This window comes from Eulemur rufifrons, chromosome 16 (assembly GCF_041146395.1).
Source record: "Eulemur rufifrons isolate Redbay chromosome 16, OSU_ERuf_1, whole genome shotgun sequence".
Lineage (NCBI taxonomy): Eukaryota > Metazoa > Chordata > Mammalia > Primates > Lemuridae > Eulemur > Eulemur rufifrons.
Genome location: NC_090998.1, coordinates 40794243 through 40813811, shown reverse-complemented (window position 1 = coordinate 40813811; position 19569 = coordinate 40794243). Strand labels below are relative to the sequence as shown.

General features: G+C 47.5%; 1 pseudogene; it reads left to right on the top strand.

Annotated features, from left to right (window-relative positions):
• The first annotated feature begins 5754 nt into the window (after window positions 1-5754).
• LOC138397276 (thiol S-methyltransferase TMT1A-like) lies at window positions 5755-11769 on the top strand (annotated as a pseudogene).
• Window positions 11770-19569: the final 7800 nt, after the last annotated feature.

The following is a 19569-nucleotide window of genomic DNA, read 5'->3' as shown; positions in this document are numbered from 1 at the left end:
ACGGCGCCTTTTATCCCCCGGGAGCGCGCGGCGGGGCTCCCACAGGTAGGGGCGGGGCTGGCCTCGGGCCACCTTTCTCCGCCGCCAGGCGCCTCCCGGCAGCCGCGCTTCCTCCCTCCGCGCCGCCCACCCCGCCCTGGCCCCGGCATTCAGTCCAGCAGGAATGGCCCGGCGTGGGCAGGAGCGCCATCCACAGACAACCCCACACCCCCATGCAGGCTGCCGCAGAGAACAGTAGGGAACAGCAGTCAGGAAGGCTTCCCGGAGGAGGAGGATTGGGGAAAGGGAAGAGCAGACAGATTCTCGAGGCCCAGCGGCGAGATAAAGCGGTCAGAGCCTGGGGGAAGGGGTGGACGACAATGTTCCAGTCCAAGAGTCAGCGCCCTGGCTTCCACATTCCCCAGGGTAAAAGCCATGCAGGCATTCCCTGACACTCCCTCCCCCCAAGGCCAGCTCTGCCTTCGGAGATTTGTTTTGCTTTGTTTTGTTTTAGACAGGGTCTCGCTCTGTCGCACAGGCTAGAGGGCAGTGGCCTCGTCATAGCTGTCTACAACCTCAAATTCCTGGCCTCAAGCGATCCCTCTGCCTCAGCCTCCAGCCTCTCTAACATCTGGGACTACAGGTGTGAACCATTGCACCCCGCTGATTTTTCTGGTTTTCTTTTATTTTTTTTTTTAAGTTGGGGTCTTATTATGTTGTCCAGGCCAGTCTCAAACTCCTGGTCTCAACCAATCCTCCAGCCTCGGCCTCTCAGCCTCAGCTCAGTCTGGCCCCGCTGTGGGCCTGGCCTAGCTGGTTTCCCTGGCTGCATCCCTACACCTCATTTCCACACAGAACCTATGCCGAGTGGGGCATGACCCCAGTTCTAACCTCTCCCCTCCCCACTCCGACGGGCATGTGACACCGGGAGGTCCCAGGGCCTGCATTTCCCCAGCCCCCACTCCTACTCCCACCCACTTATTTTATGGGTGCCTGTAGAGGAAGGGGATACCTGTGTGTATTTGGGACACTTTGTGGATGTGTGTACACTTCTGTGTGCACACACCTGCAGGCCTCTGGGCTTCACTGTGCCCTCACCTGTAGACATATGCACAAGCATGTCTATGAGTCTGCTTACACAAGTGGGAGTCTGAGCGTGGGGTGGTCTGTGGATACACAATTGCACACGTTTGTATGCCTATCTGTGTGCATGTGCTTCTATTTGCACTCAGACACTCCTCCCCACCCCCGCCCCTGCTATTTTCCTATTCAAAAGTCCCCAGCGCTCACCTGAAGCCACTACCAAACAATTCCCAGCAGCTTCAGACCCAGTCAAGAGGGCGTAAGCATTGTGTCGATCAGGGGGTGCCGGACGGAGTCAGCTCCCCAGGTGCCGGCCTCACTTTCTGGTAGCTCCAGCCACAATTGCTGCACCCTCTGCCCCGCCCTGCCCCCATTTTCCCAGACCTGGCTCCGTCTGCCTTCAGCCCACCTGGAGCGTCTCCCAATGAGCTGGCCACGTTGTCACCTCAGACCAAGCCCTTGGGGGAGTCCTAGGTGGAGGAGGGTGGGGTTTGCCATTTCTATTAGAGCACACAGACTTCCAGTGAGGCTAAAGAAGGTAACCTCTCCTCAGTGATCTTAGTGGGAGGAGGCCCATGACGCCCCCTCCCTTCCCTCTCCTTTGCTGTTGGGACAGCTCAGGCCAGAGGGAGAGGGAGACCCATGGAGACCTTCAGTGGTGTGTTCTGTGGAGTGTGTGTGTGTGTATGTGTGTGTGTCTGTGTGTCTGTGTCTGTGTGTGTCTGTGTGTGTGTGAGAGAGAGAGAGATTTAACCTCGAACTGTACCTGGCTGTAGCTTGAAGAGCATACAGTTCCCTGGCCCTGTGACATTTGCAGTCATGGGACTCCCACTGCCCCCTCCCCACTGCTCAAACAGGCCAAAGAGACAGATTGTTCAATTGACACACACACTCCAACTTCTTCACCCCTCGGGGCTCATCCTCCACTCTTTTTTTTTTTTTTTTTTTTTCACTTTTTTTTTTCATCTCTCACCCCTCCACCCCGCCCTGTTCTGCCACTGGCCCTGTCACTCTCCTTACCTCCAACCCCCCATGGGATGGGCACTCTGGAGCCACCCAGCCCAGGAGTTCCTCCCTTCCACGTCTCTCCTAGAGCCTGGCTGAGAAACCTTTGGCAGGGCACCGCAGCTGCCTTGTGGCCCTGGACAAGTCACTGCTCCTCTCTAGGCCACAGTTTCTTACCAGCCATGAAATCCCCAGGTTCCACACCTAGAGGGAGCTGAGGGAGGACAGTGCAAAGGAGAAAAGGTCTCTGGGCTTTTCAGGCCCAGGCCTCAGCCTGCCTTGAGCAACATTTCCCCATTCCAGGGCCTGGCCCACATCCACCCCTCGGCCCTTGCACCCCTCCCCAAAGCATTCCTGGCTGCGCAGCCCTGGCCAGTCTCCTCCTGCGGCTACACTCACAGGCCGGTGCTGGGAGCCCCTCAGTGCCAGGCAGCGCACACAAACATCCTCTGGAGGGATTCCCAAGGCGCTGTGGACCAAACTCCTGCTCACAAGAGTTCACAGCCCCGCTGTCTGCCCAGCCTCACCCACCCAGACCTCTGCTGGCCTCACAGAGACCACCTTACGAGATCCTGGGTAGAACGTTGAGATGCGTTAATCCCCCAAAGCCTTTCCCCAGTGGTCATCTACCCAGCCCAAAGGCAGGTTCCTGTCTCTGTCGCACACACAACACACTCTTCCCACCACCTGCCTAGATGACCCACTGTGCCCTCCAGAACCCAGCTGAGACCAGCAGGCAGCCCCAGGTCCCCAGCCTGGTAGGGCTCCGCCAAGCCTGCCCTACAGCCCTGCGGCCCTGCAGGTGGAACTTGCTGCTCCTCCTCGGGAGGTGGGGGGATGTTCCTTGTGGCCCTCTGACGCACTTTCCGAGCCATTACTTATTGTCCATCCCCGAAAAACATGTCCTCCGATTCTTAAAGGAAAAAAATAAATTTTTTTCATTATCTTGGAATACAAGTGCTTGTAATCATAACAGAGCCACTTGACATGTCTGTATGGAATGTAATACTTTCCTAAAAAGTCAGATGATAAAGGACAAGGAAGCAACACATGACAGCCAACAGGCTGCTTTCCTGAATATGTGACCGGTGAGGAAAAGTCAAACCACCCTACACAAAAGTGGGTGACAGGCATGAGTGATATGAGCCAGTGCTTGCTATGCAGTGCCCGGCACTGTTCGAAGTTCTTGGCCTCTGTTAAGCCATTTAATTCCCACAATAACCCAGCAGTGCAGGTATGTGTTACTATCCCCCTTTTAAGAAAGAAAATTGAGGTGTAAAGAATTTAAGTCAATTGCCCAAGCTCACACAGCTAGGATATAGAAAAGCCGGGATTTGAGCCTTGGCAGTTGGAACCAGTAGATTATTTACAGAAAAGAAAAGAAAAGAATATCAATTAGCAAATGTGAAAAGAAATGCTCAACCAGATTATTTACAGAAAAGAAAAGAAAGAATATCAATTAGCAAATGTGAAAAGAAATGCTCAACCTCAATCAAATTAAAGAAACACAACAAGAATGGTAATGAAAAGCCATTTTACCCGTCACACTGTCAAAGGCAAATGTTTGATAAGAGCATCCCGTGCCGGCAGGTGTGCAGCTAACAGAAAACTGTTTGACCTTTGTTGCTGGGATGATTGATGGGTACGTCCTCTTTGGAGGGCAAGTTGGCAAAAGCTTTCAAAATCAAAAAGACATTTGCCCTTACATCAACAAATAAAATGAATATACCAGTCGTTTGACCAAGTAATTCCACCGCCAGGATCTTCACCTACAGATGTTCTCAACAAATGTGCACACTTACCTATGGTTTCTGCTGCCACTGTCGTATATTCGTGAAAAACTGGAAACATCATAAATCCCTATTGATAAGGAAGTGATTACATGAATTGAGCTACATACACTCAGTGGAACATTATTTGTTGAAAGGAATAGAATCCTTTACATACTGGTTGCCTTTTTAAGCTTTATATAGTGATTGCACAAGTCACTGTAATTCTGAACCCCCACGGGTGCGTGCCATCTGGCTACACCACGTCTCCCTCCCGCCCCGAACCCCGCTGGCCCTCAGCCACCTGCTCACCTCTCCCTGTGTGCTCGCCGGGGCTCTGGTCCCTGGATCCTGGGTCCCTTCTACACCCCCGATCATTACCCTCACTCTCTGACCCCTGGCCCCTCAGTCTCCACCCGGATGGATGTCCAGCCCTCCTGAGCCCGAGCACTGGGCTTTTCTCCTCCAACTCTAAACCGCAGAGCACCAGTGGAGAAAACCACATCCTCAAGACCTGGTGTCACAGCTACAGAGCACAGTCCCCAGCTCAGCCCTTCCTCTTTGCTCCTGGGCACTTCTCTCTCTGCCTTTGCTCAGCATCCTCTCCCAGGCCTCCTGGTTGCTCCTGCAAAGCTGCTTCACTCTCCTCCTACCCACCATCCTCTACCCTCCCCGCCCCCAACAACGAATCATGCGCTCTTCACCGAGAAAATCAAATAATCCAGTAAAATGAAATAAATCTAGTAAAAACTCCTTTGCCTTTCTTCCCCCACCCACACTTGCGCCCCTCCCCACCCTTCGTCCCTCCCCCCAAGCTCTAGGGACAGACTCTCCTCCACCTGTGCTCCAGACACCATCCTCCCCCACCTCCTCTGAGGTCTTATTCCATCAGTCGCCCCTCCGCTGTGGGGGAGGAAGTTAGACCTCAGGGCTGAGGCTTGAGTGGGATGAGGAAATGGAAACAGTGAGTGCGGAGGACAATTTCTAATGAGGTTTAGAAGGAAGGAAAAGTGGGATGGGAAGTTAGCTCGAATGGAAAGCAAGTCAAGGAAAAGATGACTTTAGGATGGAGGAGATGTGGACTGGCAGAGGAGGAGACAGAAACATATTTAAGAGATCCCAAATATGACAGAGAGAGGACCTAGTTAATGGAGCAAGGTCCAGGTTGGGGGTGGGTTGAAGAGTCCAGGTGGGGCCAGTGGTTATGCCCAGGAGAAGCACCGCGATGTGTATGGCAGGAGGAAGGAGCTGAGGGTGGACAAGGACATACATATTCACAGGTGGGCAGAGGAGTTCAGAGAAAGTTCCACAGACTCTAAGAGAATGGCGATTTCTGCTTCCAGGGGAGATGTAAATGACATTTAGTGGGTCTGTTCTGCCCCAGTTCTCTACACCTGGTCATCCCATGCATGTACTGTCTCTGATCTCAGTCCACATAACAGTTGCTCTCCATAAACGAGATCAGCAGTCTTGGGGAAAACCATTCAATGCCGTGGTAGAAGGTGTGGGCTCTGCTTTGACTCAGACTACCTCTTCCGAGCTACGTGACTTTGTAGCTGACCTCTGTGAGACTCAGTTTCATCACCTATAAAATGGGGATCAATAGTGTCTATCTCATGGGGTTTAACTATTGAAGAAGAAATAGATATATAGCATACTTAGAGCTCTGAACACATCAAGAAGACTCAATAAATGGGAGCTGTCTCTGTTGTCACAGTTGTTACGGCAGACAACCATCAGAAGACCTACCATGCTCATGGCCATTCCTATCTTCCCTTTTCTGGTGAGAGCCCAAGAAGATTGGAACTCAGGAAACCACCTCCCTCAATTTGTCCCTCATTTGAGCACTATGTGGTACGTGCGGTAGGGACTCTAAGGCTCTGAGAGTCTCTCCACCCTCTGCCCTCCCCCCATCTCCATGGTCGTGGGTGCTCTTCCCCATGTACTGGCAGTCCTCGTTCACCTTCTCCTTCTGGCCGTCTGCATCCTGGCATCTCCTGTGTTCCTGCTGAACTTTCTGGGCTTGTGGAACTGGATATGCAAAAAATGGTTCCCCTACTTCTTGCGGACATTCGCTGTGATGTACAACGAACAGATGGCAAGCAAGAAGAGGGAGCTCTTCAGCAACCTGCAGGAGTTTGCCGGCCCCTCTGGGAAGCTCTCCCTGCTGGAGGTGGGCTGTGGCACCAGGGTCAACTTCAAGTTCATCACCACCTGAGTGCAGGGTGACCTGTATTGATCCCACGGCCAACTTTGAGAAGCTCTTGATCAAGAGCATTGCCAAGAACTGCAGTTCGAGCACCTGCAGTTCAAGCAGTTTGAGCACTTTGGGGAGAACATGCACCAGGTGGCCAATGGCGCTATGGATGTGGGGGTCTGCACCCTGGTACTGTGCTCTGTGAAGAACCAGGAGCAGATTCTCCTCGAGGTTTGCAGAGTGCTGACGCAGGTCAGTGAGTGGGGGGAGGTGGGAGAGACCCATCTTCACTGTGCGCTAAGCTGGACAGAGCATCAGGCTGCATCAGGACACCTGTGGGCTCAGGCATGGCTCACACTGAGGGTGACCTTAGGCAAACCACTCTGCTCATTCATTTATTCATTATTTATTCGACAGACATTTAGAGAACGCTGACTATGTGCAGCAATGCAGTATTTCTGGGGTGAGAATATGAGTCTCAGAGTTTAAATGAATTGCACAAGGACACATGGGTCACAAAAATAAGAGACACAACTAAAACTCAGGTACCTTAATTTCTGGGCCAAAGATCTTCCCATGCCACCCCATTGGTGGCTTCCAACCTGGTGCCTTCTAAATCCCAACACAGAGTCTAATTTCCTAAAGATGAGAATAGTGAATCCCTTCTGGGGCATGCCAGAACTTCTCCTTTCTCCAACAGATAAGAACTTGTAAGTACACAGATAGTCATCTTTATTTCTGTCATACATTCTCCAGTTTTTACTTTGGGGCCTCACAGAGTTATCTACGTACCATTTTCAAGCCCTTTTCCCTAGTGACAGTCATTATTCATTGTTTCTGGGCAGGAAAAAGCATGCAGGGAAGGAAAGAAAGAGAGGAAAGTAGTTTCTCCAAAGACACTGTTTATGGCTCCACCTTGCATCTTCGAACACTAACTTTTCAATGTTTCTTACTTCATTGTTTTATTTATAAAAACAATTAATCAATGCAGCCTCATTGTTAAGAATTCAAAAATTAAAGAACATAGAGGGGGGAAAATGAAAATTCTCCCTTTACTCCCTTAAACCCTCTCCCTTACCTGATCCTATAGGTAACTACTCATGTTCCCCCTCCTTGGTACCTTGGTATTTGGAAGTTTTTCTCTCTATCTCAAGTTTACTAATAGTTACTTTCATTTTTCAGGTTATATTTGAATCCATATTTCACTATCAACATACCAAAAGTATACAGTAATATGACCCCCCTCAACTTAGACCAGACCCATAGCATTTTTAGTTCCCTATCCTCATCCCCATAAACCCCCCTATCCCAAATCCTAAATTAGGTTGAAATAATCTGTAATTTTATTTTCAACCTATTACTAAGGGTTTTTCTTCATTGTCTTCTATTTCAAAAATTCTTTCTAGTTTATAATATAGCTTAAATCATTTTATCAGCATCCATTTACTTACTATAAATTTTACTACATTTATTTCTTTCCACTGTTTCTTGTGTTATTTGTCTTCCCCTATAATGAGTTTTGGATTATTTTGTTTGGCAGGTTGTTTGTTTTTCAAATTTGATTTTCATTTGCCTAGACTACCTTCTTGAATAGTTTCCTTAGAAATAGTTCATAGGGATATCTTTGTATATCTGAAAATGTCTGTCTTCTACCCTCACATTTAATAATATTTTGGCCAAGATTCTTGGATCTGAGTACTTTCCCCCCTGAAATTGTGAGTATTGTTCCATGGTCCTGGGGCTTTCCAAGTTACAGAAGATATCTTTAGTGCCACCCTGATTCTCTTTCCTTTTCAAGTAACCAGTTTTGTTGTTGGTTGTTTTTACATCTGGAATTTTTTAGGTTTTTCACTTTTTCTTTGAAGTTCAGAAATTTCACCAGCATATGATTAGGCATGTGTCTTCTTTTTATTAATATTGTTAGGCATTCAAAGAACCCTTTTGATCCTTTTTTTTTTATTATTGTGACACATAGTGATTTTTTTTATTTCAGCTTATTATGGGGGTACAAAAGTTTAGGTTATGTATATTGCCCATGCACCCCCCACCCCCTCCGAACCCTTTTGATCTTAATACTCAAGTCCTTCGTTAGGTCAGAGAAGTTTTCTTCTACTGTTTTATTATTATTATTACTGGTTCTATTTCATTGTTTCCTTTCTCTTCTTCTGAAACAAATATTATTCAAATACAAGTTCTTCTAGCTTTGGCACTCTTGTTCTTATCTTTTCACTCATAATTTCCATGTTATTGCATGTACCAGTTTTCATTTCTTGTTATTGCTGAGTAGAATTCTATAGTATGGATATACCACGATTTGTTTGTAAATTCACCTTTAATGGACATTTAAGGTATTTCCAATTTTTGGTTATTATGAATAAAGCTGATGTGAACACTCTTGTGCAAGTATTTTCAGAAACACACATTTTCATTTCTCTTGAGTAAATGGATACCTAGATGTAGAATTGTTGGGTCCTAGAGTGTGTGTCTACCTTTATAAGAAACTGCAGTGCTGTTTTCCCCAGTGATTGTACCACTTTCCTACCAGCACCACATGAACATTCGAGCTGCTCCACAGACGCACCAGCATTTGATATTATCAATATTTCTAATGGGGGTGTACTGATAGCTCATGGTAGTTCTAATTTTATTTCCCTAATGATTAATAACATGAAACATATTTTATGTGCTTGCTTGCCTTTCATATGTCTTATTTTGTGATGTATATGATCAAATATTTTGCCCATTTTCAAACTGGGCTATTTGTCTTCTTATTGAGTTGTAAGTGTTCTTTGCACATTTTGCATTCAAGTCCATTGTCAGATATATGAGTTATGAATATTTTCTCCCAGGCTATGGCTTGCCTTTTCATTTTCTTAATGGCATCTTTTAAAAAGCAAAAGGTTCATTTTGATTAAGTCTAATGTATCAATTTTTTTCTTTTATATTCCATGCTTTTTGTGCTTATCCATGAAATCTCTCTCTACCCCAAGACTGTGAAGATTTCCTCTCATTTTCTTCTAGAAGTTTTATAGTTTTAGCTTTTATGTTGAGATCTATGATTCATATTCAGTTAATTTTTGTGTAATGTATTAATTTTTTTTTCTGGATATCTAGTTCTTTCCAGACCATTTGTTGAAAAGACTATTCTTTCTCCATGAAATTGTTTTTTTCACTTTTGTCAAATACCAGTTGGCCGTATATGTGGGCCTACTTCTAGATTCTATTCTGCTTCATTGATCTACGTGCCTATCCTCTTGCCAGTACCATACTGTCTTGGTTACTATAGCTTTATATTGAGTTGAAATTAGATAGTATAAGTCCTCGAACATTAAGCTTTGTTAGGATGAATTTAGAGTAGTCTTTACTCCGGGCTAGTTTAGGTCTTCCACTAAGGTATGACCCCTCTGGGTTCTCTCCTAAAAGCCCCAGTTCTCCTCTCTGACTGGTTGAAATTTGAAATATCTTCCAGCCCTGTTTGAGCTCTGGAAGTTGTTCAGCTTACAAATCCGCAGTCATAAACCTTTGTCTGGCTTCGGGGGGTTTCACCCTACACATATGTGGCTCATTATTCAGCAGTGGAGGCTAGGAGACCCCATGCAGATGCTGACGTTCTCTCCGTAGCTCCCTTCTTCTTCACAGCTGTCTTAAGTTAGAACTTTCTTGGTCTAAGGTACAACTTGTTTGACTTTCTAGTTTCCAAAATTGTTCTGCAATCATCTCCTTTGCTGTTTTCTTTGTCAGTGGCACATGCTGATAGTTGAAAATGCTCTATTCATGTATAATCGGTTCTGCTATAACATAACATACGCATTCCTCAAAAGCACCATGATATGCAAAATCATGCAATAAAGATCACAGGAGTTAAGGAGGGACACAACACTCAAAAGCTTCATCAGTGACACACAGAAAGGATAGGAACCTAATAAAAACAGTAGCACAGTATTACGATAATAAAAGGTCAAAAATACATAACTACTACAATAAACACGGCATTTTACCTTGAAAAGAAATACTCGTGGAAGGGGCCACCAACAGAAAAGGTGCAGCGTGCGTCTTATTGAGGAGCGGTGGCAGGAGGGTTACCTGAAATCTGACGGAGGGTGGCAACAGCCGAGGAGGATGCGTGTGGGCAGTGAGCTGAGGTGGCCGGTAGACGCCGGGGGTGGGGGCTGTGTTTAGTGTGTTCCCATCGCCTGAGTTATGCTGGGCGTAGTTTTCTGCATTCACCAATGTTTCTCATTTACGAAATTGTTCATAAGCAAACATGAAGTTCACATTATGCTCAAATTATTCCATAATATATCAATTGTGTTGAAATGAATTCCCAAAACAAACAACTGACTGTATTCGTATCTAAATAAATAAATAAACAAACATCACCGCAGTTTTAGTGGGTTTCAGAAAGGAACAGGGTTAAATATTTGCGTTGAATCTGCCATGTTTAACTAGAAGCCGTCATTTATTTCTTTACCTGGGTGTCTCTCCCAAGTAGGCAGTGGGGTCGCCTGGGGTAAGGACTGGTAACTCCAGCTCCATGTCCCCTCTCTCTAGTGCAGCAACTGACCCTGTTTAAGTGCTCCCGAATGTTTGTTGAATAGGGTCGAAATGAAAGTTTTCCATGGCCATTTAATGCATAAAACAGACAACATACTTGCATGAGTTTATCAAGACAGACTATTTTAAATGGACTCCCATCTCCAGGAGACGCCCTTGACGTAACGTAGCACGCGGCTGCCCGACATTCTGGCTGGGATTTCTCCAGTCAGCGAGTCCCCATCCCAGCTGGACACTTCCTGTTCGAGACCTGGCAAGAGAGAGCCAGAATGCTCTGGGGCGGCCGCTCTCTCTCTGCCAACAACGCAGCTGCCACAGCCCCGCCGGCCAGGGAGCTCGCTGCTCCTCACACCTCTGTGTACCCCGTGAAATAAAATAAAAGCACATGGGTCCCGCAAGGGGCCCAGCAATGCAAGGGCTCAAGGCCTGCCTTTTAGCAGGCAGGTTCCAATACGGGGACAACTGCCACACCAGGCACGTGCGCAGACAGAAGTAATGTAAAGAATTACTCGCTACACTGGCCTGCGGTGTTCTGCGACGGGTCCCAGGACTCCCCTCTGACAAGCTGGACCAGACGGGGCTCAGCCTGCCCTGCGGAGGAGTCCGTGTGTGCGTGACACCCATTGTCACTGGTAATAAAACGGGGAACGTCTCTCTTAAAACAAATAAATAAATAAGTATTCGCCAAAGCTGCTGGCTGGGTAAGTGAAAGGGTGAAAAGAGAACACTGAGATATCACAGGACTGGCGAACTAGCTGCCATAACTAGCACTGAAGGAACGAAGGGAAGAGGTTGGGGGTTATTAAATCTTAGACACCTGGAAGAGGATTCCCTGAAACTCAAACTTCTAAGGAGGGGGTGCAGCTTGGCTAGTGCTCAGCAGCCCGTTCCTCGGGGCCTGGGACCCGACCTCGGAGGCAGGGGCACTGCTGGCGACTCTGGCGGCTCTGAGTGGGAGGGCACGAGGAAGCTGATTCTCCAAGTGTTGGGAAAACTGCCACTGGGGGAAGACACGCTGCTGGGGCAAAGCTCACAAGAACAGCGAGCAGAAAGCAAACGCCTTGCAGGCTCCCCCTGGCGCCCACATCTGCAGGTCCTAACAGGGCGCCAGCGGGCAAGGCAGAAGTGTGCGAGATCGAGTCCCGCTCCAGCACCACAGGCAGAGTGTGTCAGAGCGTCTGAGGGGTACTGTGTCTTGGAGCTAAGAGACGGTAACTTAGTAGCTGTCACACTTGTGGCTGATGGATCCCATCTGCTCCACATCACGTTTTTCCTGAGCTGCCTTTGTTTTGGCATTTGCACCCATGTCACCCCTCAGCCTTTTTCAATGAGGGGTCCTCCTGAACAGCCCCTGAACAAATCAGCTTAGTCATGGGGTGAATTGATTGAGATGTACTGGTTTTGGCTTTCTGGCTGAGTTGTACAACAAAAATATTTTTGTATCTTTCGTTCTTGCCGTCATTCCTGGTACACAGCAGGCACCCCTTAAATGTTTCTTAAATGAAACCAGACCTGTAGCCAAATATGTGCTGATTAAGTCAAGATACTTTTTGCCTTTAAAAGTGTCAACTGTTTTGTTTTATCTTGTTTTGTTTTGCTTTAGAGACAGGGTCTCCATGTCACCCAGGCTGGAGTGCAGTGACACAGTCATAGCCCACTGCAGCCCCAAATTCCTAGGCTCAAACGATCCTCCCGCCTCAGCCTCCCACGTAGCTGGGCTACAGGTGTGCACCACCACACTCAGCTAGTTTTCTTATTTTTTGTAAAGATGGGGTCTCGCCATGTTGCCCAGGCTAGTCTCAAACTATTTTTTAAAATTATGATACTGTGGTTTAGTCTGGCATGCAAATTAGGGCAACCCTTTAGAAAAATAATTTGTTTAAAAAAATCCATGAAGACGTTCATCATGTCATTATTTATCTAGTGAGAGAGAGAGAGAGAGAAAGCAGCACATGTGCTCTACAATAGGGGAGCAGTTGAGTAAGTTATGAAACAGTCTCTCATTAGTATATGTCTGTACTTAAAATCAGAGTTATGGGAATAGGATGGTACTATGAAAAAAAGAAAAAACTTATGCTTTGGGAAGTCTGGATACCAGAATGGATAGAGCACAGATTTCCAAGGCAGAGACACCGGGGTCCAGTCGTAGCTCTACTGTTTATTAGAAGCACAGCCAAGACTCCCTGAGCCTTGGTTTCTTTATCTCTAATATCAGGAAAATGCCTACTTAGCAGGATTGTGTTAAAGATTAAATGAGAAAGAGAAAACAATCTGTACAGAGCCTGGCACATACTGGGTATTTCCTAAGTAGTGAATGTTTTATTTTCTTAAGTAAATGTACAGAATAAAAAGATGTAGCAACATTACACTTAAAATTATGCTTAAAAGAAAACAGATGCACACACTAGAGGAAAAAACTGAAAAGAAACACTTAAATACTAAACAATGGTTGAATACAATAGGAGGGGTGGAATTATGGGTAACTTTTCCCTTTCTCTGTTTCCAAATTGAGACATAATTTAATGTATGTATTTGGTCTCTGCCCCCAGTTCCTGACACAGAGCTCCTAAACTCTTGTAATTTCCTGAGTGATAGGGGTGTTAGGAGCATCTTTTGTTCTAATATTTAGCCTCTGACCGCAGTTCCTGACACAGAGCTCGTAAGTCCCTTGGGATTTCCCGGAGGCTAGGAGCATCTTTTGTTCTAATGAGGCGATGGCTGGTGGGCTCCTGGGTAGCTTCGGGTGGGGACTGGCACCAGAAAGACTGAGTTTTGATTAGAAGCTTGGAAATTTTAGCCCCATCCCCATCCTCCAGGGAGGAGGGAGGTGCTACAGATTGAGTTAATAATCAATCATGCCTACATGATGAAGCCTTCATAAACATCCCTAAACTACAGTGTCAGAACTCCCAGTTTGGTGACCACAGCTCCCTGCCAGGAGGGTGGCACAGCCCAACTCCACAAGGGACAGAAGCTCCAGAGCCCAGGACCCTTCTGTACCCCACCCTATCACCTCTTCATCTGGCTGCTCATTTATGTCTTTTGTCATATCTTTTATGGTAAATGAGTAAACACAAGTAAAGCGTCTCTGAGTTCTGTGAGCCATTGGAGTACATTTATCGAACCTGAGGAGGGGGTTGTGGGAACCCCCAATTTGTAGCCAAGTCTGACAGAAGTGTGGGTACCCTGGGTGCCTAATACCTGTGATTGGCCTCTGAAGTGGGGGCAGAGCCCTTCACCTGCAGGCTCTCGGCTAACTCCAGGAAGTTAGTATCAGAGTTGAACTAAATTGCAGGACACCCAGTCAGTATCCACAGAGAGTCGGAGAATTGTTTCACGTAGAAAACCCACACATTTGCTGTCGGAAATGTTGAGTAGAGAAACCATTTTCCTTTACAAATATTAATCATGGAGTTTGGTACTTTAAGAATAGCAAAACATTTATCATTTTTAAGAACAAGTTTTGAGCAAAACATTCCAAAGATCAGAAAAAGTAATGATTCGTTGGTCAGAAAAAAGTCCAAAATGTTGCCTGCCTAGCTGCCTGCCTTCCTGAATAATTCAGTCCCCAAGCTGTTAGATGGGGCCAGGAGGGCAGGCATCATGCCAGGGCAGCAGTAGGGGAGCTTGTTTGTCCCCACAAGGAGGAGGGCGTCTGTGCCAGCAGCGGTGGCTGCAAGGAGAGACTGGTTCCACACACAAGTACGAAGGAAGACAGGGTCCTCACTGCAGGAGAAGGATTTACAAGTATGGAAAGCGGGGAATTGAATGAACCGTGTGATATTGGGCTTGGCATTGGAGGTATCTCACGGCCTTCAAGATAGACAGGCAGATAGATGGCTAGATTAAAAATATATACAGAGTTAAATTGTGTGTATGTGTATAAACATAAACACATACACATACATATACACATACGTACGTATACATATATTCCCTAACTCTCTCCACTGATGAGTTTATTTCCTATCAAATATTATTCAATCAATATATCATATCTTTCTGTTAAAGACCTCATTATTTCCATGTTACCCACCACCTGAACAGGTTTTAGAATCACTGGTTCAGAATGTTAAAGCTTGAAGGCTACATCCTTCTCCTGACTCAAGAGTCCAAGAATCACTGACAAACCTCCAAAAGCAAGGAGCAGAGCTAGTGCCCAGATCTTGGTTTCTAAATACCATTCGACACTAAAAGAAACTATACCATTCCTTGGAGAAATGGCTAATTCCAGGGCTGGGACAGGAAAAGCATAAGATGAGCCGGGGACACCTTGTTCCAGAAAGTGAGGAAGAACTTAACAAATGGACAGGCTGGTTCAAAAGGACACAGAAGCCCACTGTGAAGGGCGTCCCCCTGGCCAAAGCTAGGAGAATTTGGGTATCAAAATAAATAATAAATAAAACAGAAATAAATAATGAGTAAAATAGAAATTCCTGTATCTATAGTAATGTTAACAAATAAAAGAATAAATAAGTATAGAGAAGAGAAAGGTTTTTTTCTATACCAAAGATGCCAACTAATAAATGTTGATGTAATAATGGACTTGGCAACTATCATAGCGATAATTAGGCTAAGATATATCAATGCTGCTGAAACTAACAATGAGTGCATTGCGCACCGTTTGGGGAGTGGTAACACTTGAAGGTGCTGACTCGGGAAAGGGGGGGTGGGGAAAAAATATGAAACTATTGTTTTTAACTTGCACTGTTCACTTAATAATTTATCATGAATATTTCCCATATTATTTCATATCATTGTACAAGAAATAATGTATACATTATGAGGACATACTGTATCTAACAAGATATACTGTTAGACTCTTTGATTCTGTAAAATTAAATTGAAAAAAAAAAAAAAACCTATGAAGAGAAGTGAGGGTACCTCTATAGAGTGGAAGAAAGGGAGTAACAATAAAGAGCAGAACTTTTTGAAAATAAAAAATGAATAAAAATGAAAAAAAAAAAAATGCTGCTGAAACTAGTGGGAGGAAGTTTGATGAGGATCAGGATATTTACATAGTCCCAAAGTATCTCTCCACAAAGTGCTTTTAATCACCAAGAGGAAAAAAGTCATTTACAGTGGAGAAACCTGGCAGACACCATGTTAATCAAGCGATCCGAGTTCACGTCACCAGTCATGGAACAAACTGAAAGCCTGCACGGCCTGCCGGATGCCGCCGAAGGCACACAGCATCGCTTCTGTCATTTCCCCCCCAAAAACACATAGTCAGAATCTAACCATGAAGAAACATCAGACAAACCCAAATTGAGGCACATTCTGCAAAATAACTGGCTTATTATCCTGCAAAGTGTCAAGGTCATGGAAACCAAGGCTGGGGAACTGTTCCAGATTAAGACTAACAAGACACAGGAGCCTGAAGCAACAGCATGTGACTCTGAACTGGGTTCTTTTGCTCGGAAGAACTTCATCGGGACGGCTGGTAAACTCGAACGATTAGATGGCAGTAACGTATTGATAGTACATTCCTCGTGTTAACGGCTGTATCGTTCTTGTTTATAGGAAATACACATTGAAGTATTTGGGGGCGAGGAGCCATCAGGTCAGCAACTGATTCTCAAATGGTACAGAAAAAAAATTTTTTTTTATATTATTCTTGCAACTTTTTCATAAGTTAGAAATGATTTCAAAAGGAAAAAAAAGTAATCCAAAAAGTTTATTTTGGCTGTGGCCAAAAGTTCTGACTCTTCCTTTATCTCACTAAAGGCAAGGGTTGCAGCCAGTTCAAGCGGCCAAACCTGTTCGTCCTGACTGTCTGGGACAGAGTGCCAGGCGTGGGCTGGGCAAACACCTCTCTGTCCGGGGGTTCAGACCGGAGGCCGAGGCCGGGCCTGCCAGAGGAGGGCTGGACTGATGGCTACAGGCCAAGGCTTAAGCGAGCCACCTTGGCACTAAGCACTCAAGGAGTGGGTCAAAAGCCTGTGGCCTCTGGGGCTTGGGGAAGGAGCAGAAGCAAACAGGACTCTTCCCACACTCCCCCTCCCCCCACCCACTCCTGCCACTAGGACCAAGACCTTCCTATCAGGCCTTCAAGGCTCAGAGGAAGAGACCAGGGAGGGAAGGGGAGATATTTCTAGTATTGTCACATTATATATAAAATAAATCTGTATTTATTTTATTTACATCACCAAAGCCTGCTGTCCTTGGCCCTCTAGTCCATTTCCCCAGCATTGTCCCCCACAGGGAGGCCAGAGGCAGGGCAGGTACAGTGGCTGGTGGAACCAGGAGAGGGCTGCCTCAGGAACCTGCGTTCAGTGGCCAGTCACTAAGGGTGTGTGAGGTTTGTTTTTCCCTCCAGCAAAGCTGCTGCCTCCCTTTTTGCATATTTTAACAGGCTTGATGTTTTCCCTGGGACAGTCCTGCAAATTTCAAGAATGGAAATAAAATAAATGTTTGTTGACACATGTCTTCTCCACGCCATCGTGAGCTGCTGTAAGGCGAGGGCTGTGCAAAGTCACTTTTTTCCCCCACTCCCTCCCAGTGCCAAATAAGGGCGGGTCCACAGCAGGTGTTCAATGAATGCTTTGTTTCTGCCTGTGAGGATGTGTGTGCACACGTGTTTCAGTTGCTTGTTTCTGCATATCTGGGAGGCAAAGAGATAAGCCCCAATACTGCGCCCACTCCCCTCCCTGGCTCAGCCTGCAAAGGCTCTCTCTGAGGCACCTCATCCTAAATAGTCATTGTTTGTGAATGTTTAGAGTGGCATGCTTGGTTACTGAGAGATGGATAAGTCATAGTTACGTGCCATAGGAAATCAACAAGGTCTTGGCTCCAGAGAAACAATGGCTCCTAAAGCTAAGAAGCCGCCCACTGGGGACATGCGCAGTGTGGCAGGACGCTCGTCCACCCCACCCCACCCTACTCTGTTCATGGCACTGTCCGCTGTACTGAACGGTCACAGTTTGCAGTGATGGGGGAACGACAGACTGCCACTCAGAGTCAGGGGTGTAGGAAAAAGGGTTCAAGTAGGAACTTCTACTCCACAGATGTTCACCAAAGCCTGGCAGGAAGGGCATCTGGGTCCTGCCTGCAGACGGCCAGGAGGTAGCAAATACACAGCCTCCCCATGATCAGCGGCGGCACCAGCAGCTGTGAAAGCGAGGCCTTTGGGGCTGGCCAGTGCCCTTTTAAGCTGTTCTATCTGAAAAACATCTACACATAGTAGAGCCCATGTCGGCAATGCTCTCAGCCCACAGAACTGGGTGTTCAGTTCAGCCCTAGGGCCTTGCCTTCCCAGATCCTGAGATCCACTTACCCGCAATGGGAATCGTGATAAGGTGGCAGCCAGGCGCGTGTCTGCTCCTGCCTGGGTCCAGCATCTGACCCCTCTGTGACCTCTTCCCTCCTCGACCCGGGTCTGACTCACGCTTCTAGAGTTGGAACCTGAGGATTCCAGCTGCCCAGCCGTGGCTGACTCATGGCTGGTCCAGGGGTTGCTATGGAAGGGGCTCAGGGCAGCTGTCAGCTCTCTGTTATTTTCTGAGCAGGCACCAGGCACACTGCTGCATTTCATTGGCATGATGACCCTGTGGGAGATTTCTGCCCTTTCCTAGAATGGAGGAAAGTGAGTTTCAGAGAGGATCCGGCAGAGGTGAATTCAGAGGCCAATCTCCCAGCACTAAGCACAGCGATCCACGCACCCTGGATGCGCTCCCTGGGGCCAGCCAGCACCTGGGAACCACTGTTTGTTCATTCATTCCTCCAACCAACATTTACCGAGGGCTTCCTCCCCTCTGCTTCTCGGCCAATCAGTCCCAGAGAACAGCCTGTGAGAGTCGCACCCAGTTCTCCTAGAGGAGCCAGGCTTGTCTGGGAAAGGGGGCACCTGGACCCCAGGCCCACCAAGCTGGAGACAGGTGTCCCTATTCCCTGCCACCCTATCTCAGCCAAGAGGTGGGGCTGACACGGCCTTGGTGGCTGGAGAGGGGTCTCTGGTTGGGACTGGGGCATGTGTTTAGCAGCCTGCCCTGCCCCTAGCAGGTGCAAGTCCCTGGCCTCAGCCCTGGCAGTGGGTGGGCAGGTGAGGTGGTGGGGGCAATGTGACCACCTCTCATTCTTGTGGTTCCAGGTGCCTCGCTGATGTCATGCGTGAGTGACTCAGGGGACTTGCTGTGTCTGGGGCCTGACTGGGGGCCGAGGCATTTCTTTAAAAGCTTATAAATCCCTAAATACTTCCCCTTTCAGCCCAGCCCTACCCACAGCCTAGGAGGATGCATGTTCACAGGTACTCACGGACAGCTTCCCTCGGCCCACTTCACCGCTCACGCACGCCTTTGTGCACCCCAGATCCTCCTACGGGGTCTCACATCCCTCACACGTGTGGTGAGAACACATGTGTGCACATCAGCCTAATTCACACAGGCCGCCAGGCCCTCTTGGGCACACAGGTGCGTGCTCTGAGCACCCTTATGCAAGCACTCACAGCCCCCTTACCCACACGCACACCCGTGTGTCTTCGTGCTGTTCCCATGATCTCTGGTGTCCCCAGGCACAGCTTAGCTCACACTTGGCAGGGCCTTCAAGCTCCTCCGAGTACCCACAGAACCATGAGCCTTTGTGCTCCACGTGCTCCCAAGCACACACTCCCAGGTATGCATAGTCTGCAGGAGCCTGAATTCCATTCTACACATGCACACAGTCACAGGCACAGGTGTCATGCAGGACATACACACTAAAATCACACACCCACACCAGACACACATGTGCATGCATGAATGACACCCTATTGCAGGAAGCTGCAATCCCCAGCCTCACCTCCAGGGGCCACTGTCGGGTCCGCAGCCCAAGCCCAGGCTCTGAAGGGCGGGAGCCAGCCTGAGGCACAGTCGTCCTGCTGGCCTGAGCCAGCACCTGGCACGGGCTGGGACCCAGCCAGCCTTGTGGCGGGAGGAGAGGGACATGCCGGTTGCCCTGGACTCCTGCATGCTGTGGGATGAACTCCTGCCCACATGGGCAGGGGCT